The sequence below is a fragment of the Limulus polyphemus genome, unplaced genomic scaffold (assembly GCF_000517525.1).
Source record: "Limulus polyphemus unplaced genomic scaffold, Limulus_polyphemus-2.1.2 Scaffold906, whole genome shotgun sequence".
Taxonomy (NCBI): Eukaryota; Metazoa; Arthropoda; class Merostomata; order Xiphosura; family Limulidae; genus Limulus; species Limulus polyphemus.
In genome coordinates, this window is record NW_013666516.1 from 193,058 (window position 1) to 200,403 (window position 7,346).

The 7,346-nt window shown below is 30.4% G+C and overlaps 1 pseudogene; it reads left to right on the top strand.

Annotated features, from left to right (window-relative positions):
* The first annotated feature begins 1,184 nt into the window (after window positions 1–1,184).
* The window catches only part of LOC106461159, a 17,389-nt pseudogene continuing 11,227 nt past the window's right edge, over window positions 1,185–7,346 (top strand).

The following is a 7,346-nucleotide window of genomic DNA, read 5'->3' on the forward strand; positions in this document are numbered from 1 at the left end:
CGAACACAATAAAAAAAAGTAGAAAGTATATATATGGAATATTTTCATAACTGTTTGTCCGATACATTTTTCTGTATTTTCCAACACAGATTTTGAACGGGATGTTATTGTAAAAAATACTACTGTTTCAGTTTACTTCCACACTTTACCATTTAGTTGCTTTGAGGTAGAACAAATTATATTTCTTAAGCTATGAGTCCTAGTCTACTTTAGCATCCTGACCCACAAACTTCCATAGTTATTTATTTAGCTTATATGATGTTACAATAAGTGACAAATCCCATTAGGATTAATAATTCTAGATATTGCAATGAAAATCTTATAACGTTAAAATTTGGGGTCTGACACTCGCAATTTTCATAGCATTTGTGTTAGAAACAAACGAGAAAAAATGCAAGATACTACTCATCTTTAAGGGCATAGTTTTAACCAGCTCATAGCTGAAGATATAAAAAATAAAGCATGTTAGCAATTGTAGATCATGAGTTTCCAACCAGTGGTATGTAAAGATTGTTTGTTTGCTTGAAGTTAAGCACAAAGCTACACAATGGGCTATCTGTGCTCTGCCCACCACGGGTATCAACACCCGGTTTCTAGCGTTGTAAGTCCGTTGACATACCGCTGTGCGACAGGGGGTCAGTACATAAGGAACTTTAAAAGGATCCGTGAGAACAAAGTATATATCAAGTTTAGTCTCTATGGTGTTTTCACCAGATGCTTACTCAGTCCATCCTTTTAAGTGTGGAAACTGTTATCTCAATCAGTTTTAAAAAATAAAGTATTATAGTAAAACCTGAAAATTAAAACACTTAAATAAACACGAAAAGAAGAACTTTATGCCCTTAAGTTAGGGGATAATGCCCCCGGTAACTCAGCGTTAAGTCTAAGAGATCATAACGCTAAAATCAAGTTTCAATGCCCACAGTTCGCAGATTATATAGTCCATTGTATAGATTTGAAATTAACAACAAACAAACAGGGGATAATAAATTAAGTCTGGGATCAGATGGGACTTAGCTCATGTTGAAAAAGTTTGCAGAGCTTATAAGGTTGAGAACACAGACTTTGGTTTAAAATAATATTTTTTTATGTTAGCACTTTGTTTGTTTTTTACTTATAACGTTTTTATATTAATTGTTAATTTAATTTTTTGAAGTCGTGTTTCTTAAGTGGCGCAGTGATTGTGACACGTCACGAGACTATGTCGTCATCTTTAGACAAACTAATATTTCGCAGGGGCTACGAAAGAGAATCATAGCCATATTTTAAACGTTTATTGTGCTCCCTTGTGACATTTGAACTTTAGTTTTCTGTTTATTTAAAACCAAAGTTTAACTCCATAGCTATGTCCACAATGAATCCAGAATAGTTAGTATTATATTTTAAAATTTTGTTTCATTCTTTAATATTTAAGTTTATTTCGCTAGAATCTGTTGATTAACTCAGTAACTTAAGTAAGCGTGTGTGATTGTGACACAGCAATAATATATAAATTATTATTGATACAAATGTAGTTATGACAGCGATTTTACAGTTTTTATTGAAAAATCAAAGTGTGTAAATATTTTTTGAGTATTATATATTAACTCGCAGTGAACTAGCAATATAACTATAACTTAAAATGTAAAACAATTTTAGCATTTATAAATGTAACGCCTAGTAATATTAATAGAATTATAATAAAATTATTATTAGTTTTTACTTTTTACTCATTTTAGTACAGTCATTCATTACTCAGATTCGGGGAGACATTTAGTGTTACACTGTCTATTAGTAGTAGCAGTATGTTACTTACTGTATTTGTTTTACAGTGTTAATGGTGTGATTAATTAAGATTGCACAATACATTTTACTATAAAAAATGTGATTGTATCCTTTCAGTTTTACATGTAATGTTATATTTTTAATTTAACTTTAGCAATTTACTTTGGTGGTGTTTACAGCACGTTTGTTACAACTTGTTTTTTTCATTGTTAGTGTAAAAATATTGCCGAGTTTCTCTTACACTACTGTTACATAGACATTAATGCTGACTCTGCATATGAAGCCCTAAGCACCAAAATGCTAAAATTTGGAATTAAAAATGAGATGAGTAGTTATCATTTGTGTTCCTGTCCCTGGGGAAAGAAAATCCATATTGTTTTCTTCCCATTGTAGCGTAGTGTAACTAACACAGAACTTACTTATAAACATTTCTGTTTGATACTTATATTTACAAAGATTTTTTTCTAAAAATGTAATTTAAAATACAGTGTTACTGTTTTCTACCAATAACACTAGACTGATTGAATGTTATTTCAAAGGAAAAAATTTCATCATATATATCTACCATTTCAATGCTAGTCTTTATGCTCAATGAAAATGACCTGATTTGATATAAATATAAGAGATGGTGGTCATGACTTTTCCAGTACAGCACAGGTAAGGTGCATGTCTGTAAGATTTCAAACTGTAGTCTGACAGAATGCTATGTTTTGCCTTTAACATTTGCACATGTATGTCTACCTCATGATCTGATAAATAGTTTTACTCAGTGTGGGTTATTGTGCAACATCCTTTTAGTGTAGATAGATTGCTTATTTAAAATTCTTGTTAACTATGTAAATGTTTAATACACAATAATGAAACAGATGTTCACTGTGCTTTACTATATGGAGATATCAAACAGTTTAAGTTACTTGTTTCATCTGCTCAGTTAATACAAGTTTTATGGGCGATAACTTTATTATTGTACATATAGTGTCAACACCAGGAGAGAAAATGCTGCATGTCTAAGTGTAGCCTAGTGGTTAGTGTGCTTGGACTGCGAATCTGAGGATTTGTGATTTGCAACAAAAACGATTCACACTGTAGAGTGGTGGTTCTCAAACTTTTTCACCTATGGACCGCTTTAGCAGGGCAAAAGTCCCCACAGACCACCTGCTGGTCCTACCCAACTCACTTTTGCTTGCCTCTCCCAAAAAAAAACTCACTAGAATTAACAGAAATAATGGTGATTCTTTTCATGTGACTTGCATTTTAAACCAGGCTGCAGACCACACTTTAACAACCACTACTTTTAGAGTTGTGTACGTGCCATCAAAATGAACAGTTCTTGTGTAGCTCTACACAAAAATTTTGAACATATTGAAAATTCTTACCCAGTGTGCAAAACTGTTGAGCAATAAACTTCAAATGATTCTTTAGATTATAAAATATGTTAACATTGGTAAAATAAAACCTCATATCCATGTTGTTGAACTGATAAAAGTAACATTACCTAATGTTTAAGAAGATAGGAACCTGAACTTCTGTGGCCTGGCATGGCTAGGGGGTTATGGCACTTGATTCACAATCTGAGGTTCGTGGGTTTGAATCCCCATCCCAACAAACATGCTTGCCCTTTCAGCTGTGGGGATGTTATAATGTAAGGGGTCAATCCCACTATCTGTTGGTAACAGAGTTGGGGTGAGCAGTGATGACTGGCTGCCTTCCCTCTAGTCTCTCACTGCTAAATTAGGGACAGCTAGTGCAGATAGCCCTTGTGTAGCTTTGTGCAAAATTCAAAAACAAATATACTGAACTTCTGCATCAGGTTGTATATCATGCATCTTACAAGTTCATTTGATATTTATATCTTTTCATTGTTATGGATTCCAAAACAAATAAATAAACTGAACTTCTGCATCAGGTTGTATTTTATGCACCTCGCAAGTTCATTTGATAATTATATCTTTTCATTATTATGGACTCCAAAATATTGTTTTAAGTTTATTTAATTTGTAATTGAATACTTCCAAATCACTATAGACCTAAATTGTACAATGAAAGTTTTGCTTTTTCAATAAACACTTGTTTTTCTCTTCCATTTATTTGATATCATAAAATAGTCACTGTAATCATTTTATCAAATACTACGTCCATCATTTCTGCTTTGAATATGTTATCAGCCATATAATTTATTAAAGTTTAGATTATTGACCTACAGACTGTTACGTTATCAATTGAGTATGGTTTATAATGAAACTGTTCCCCATATGTCACACTTACATTTAGGTATTCCAGTGTTGATAAAAAGAAAAGATTCATAATTATGAAATGATACAGACTACATTTTTTCCCAAATTGGTTTTGGTATTTGATGTAAGTTGTAAGAATCATTTTGTGTTACATGTCACCATTCTTGAAACATTATTCAGAAATTATCATAGAGAAAAAAATGAACAATGTCATTTTTTACTTTCATGGTAGATTAGTTTAAAGGTATGAAACTAGATTATTGAAAATACATCAAATACTAAAAAAATTACATTTCAGTTTGTAAGTTTAACCATCTCTTCTAGGCATGTTCTGTATCTTAATATTTTTAGACTTGTATTTTAGGTTTAAAATTAATTTGAAATATTTTTAACACATATCTATATACCTATATTAAAGAATATAGTGTTACTTAAAGGACTGTAACAGTCACAGTTTCATTTTCATAACATGTAGTCCTAAAATTTAATTGTAAATTTTCATGATATCTTTACACCTTTATTTTTCAATTTCTTGTTACCTGTTTTGTTTGGTATCAAGTTGTTAAGGCAACATTATCAGAAGCTCTAATAATTAAACTCCAGAAATAACCACAATTACAATCAGTGGATGTAGTGATAGATTTTCACTGTAAATATTTGGCATAAAAAGATTTTTTTCATCTTTGTGTATGCTTAATTATGTTATCATAGTTTATTTAAAAAGTTGTATTAGTGAATTACTTTTCAATTAGATTGTTGAAAATGTTTTTCAGATACAGTTTCCAGATTTTGCTGTGTTACCCTACTTGAAAGTTTGCAGTATAATATACCCTGTTGTTGAGTTTACTATTACATTCAGTTTTAAGTTCTTTTCACTGCATACTTAAAAATGCTTTATTGTTTGTAGTAAATACGTATGTACATCCAATTATTGTTATTCATTGAATATGTGAAACACTTTCTAATTTCAAATGTTAAATGTTGAAACTATGGGTAACTGATGATCAAGCTGCACAACCTTAATTAACATTGGTTATTAACCTTACAAGTACTTAACAATCATGGATCATGACTTATAATAATAAATATCGTAATATTTGATTTTGATGTTATAATTATCACTCATTTGGGTACTTTTTAATTAATTATCTGTGGGTATTGTTACTAGGCAATTATTAGAATTTCTTATTCAATTGATAGTGTACCTCAAACCATGATATGTACAAGCAAAAACCAAAAACAAATAAAGTCAGTGGATGTTGCCAGCCAGTTGCCTTCTCTCTATTCGGCAATTCAAAATTATTGGCAGTGACAGATAGCGTTAGTAGGTTTGTCGTGACAAAGATGGTATAAACAAGTTTGGTGTACAACTTTTCCGACAAACTTATGTCATTACCAGATACTTGATGATGACATGTGAAAATGTTGTCCATTTATAATAGTTTCTTTCACTACCCAGTCAGGCTATTTCCAAACTTTAAACTTTCCAGTTGTATATTGAAACCATGCCTTCCGTATATATATTATGTGAACTTCCATCAATTTTTTTTCTTCCCTACGAAGTCACGATCATTGAACATGAAAGGAAATCTTCATTTTACCTTAATAACTTAAGTTGAAAATTTTGCAAAGTTTCCCAAATTTTCACCAACGGTCAATATTGCACTTAATCAGTTTCTTGTTCCTGAACTGAACTGGCATAGTTTAAGTTGGATTGGTTAATATTTTATTTAAGACTAGGAAATGCATTTACCATACATAAACATTAAGATATGGTATTTTCATCTACTTTTTTTTAAAATCTATAAATCCAGACAAAAAGGGAAGGTTGTCTTGCAGATAATAATAATAAATACAGATTATTGTTAAGAAATACAAGTGAATTGATGGATATAATTCTCAACTAATAAAATACAACTAATCACTGTTTAAACAAAATTAAGGTGTATTATATGTTGTACATTAATATAAGGCCAGATCACTGTTTAGGGTAGACAAAATGGAGATGTATTATATGTATATGTGTACATAAATACAAGGTCAGATCACTCTTTAAGCTAGACAAAGTGAGATGTATTATATGTGTACATTAATATAAGGCCAGATCACCGTTTGGGCTGGACGAAAGTAAAAGATGCATTATTTATACATATTTGTCCATTAATATAAGGCCAGATCACTGTTAAGGCTAGACAAAAGTGAGATGTATTATATGTATATGTGTACATTAATATACAGTTGGACAAAAGTAAAAGAAGACAAACAAAATTATTGGGGAAAGTGGGAGGGTACTTTTTTGTATTTTTTACTACTTAGCCTAATAAATGTACAAAACAAGAAGGTTGTTTATTCCAGTATGTCAATTTTTTTTTAATCTTTTTTAAGCAAATGATCAATTACACACAGTACTAAATGGACGAATGAAATGGTGTCACGTGTAACAATGTAGTTTATTCACTGGTCACAGTATAGTGCTATCGGTAACTGAAGTAAGATAATAGAAATTTCTGAGACATTAACACCAAATTATGGGCAGGCAGAAATTAAACATTTGGGTCCATATTATCACTACATTCAGTCACAACAATAACATTATGCATAACATTATTATATAAAAAAGGCCAATGTTAAAAATATCACCTCTTGGCTGTATCAGTGTATGTAATAATATTCTTTATATATTATTCATAACTTATAATACTTAAATGTAATAATCATCGTAACATTTTTTTTAGAAGTTTTTAAAACTATTAGATATATGGTAATAATGCATAGCCTAAATTCTTTTGCAGAAATGTGTATTTTATTTGCATTGCTACTAGGCATGTGTATTTTATAAATAAATTTTTTGCTTAACTTAAATTGGATGATAATACTAGCCATTAATCATTTAGGTTAAGGAGAACTTACTGCACACTCAACGAGTCTCTTTTTTTTTTTTCACCCTAGGTATCTTATACTTTACTGTTACCTTCTTTTTGTTGTTGTTCTCTCTCATCTTTATTTGTTATTTTTGGATAGTCCTGTAACATTTCCAATCTTGATTAACCATAACTGCTCTACTTTTATATTTTCTTTAGCTTCACTTTTCTCACTTTTAATTGACTTTTATTCATATATTATTTTGTAGGTGTTTAGTTTATGTACTATGCTGTCTTTAAATATTGCCAGAATTCAGACCTGAAGTTTAAGTTTACAAATAAACTTTGGTGCTACTTCCAACATAACTCTGGATATTACTTATTTTTTCATTAAATCTAGATTTGAAATAAAGTAAGCCTTAATTATAGTATTTTGACACTTGTGTATAAAGTTAAAATCATAAATAATATTCAACGTTAAACTGGT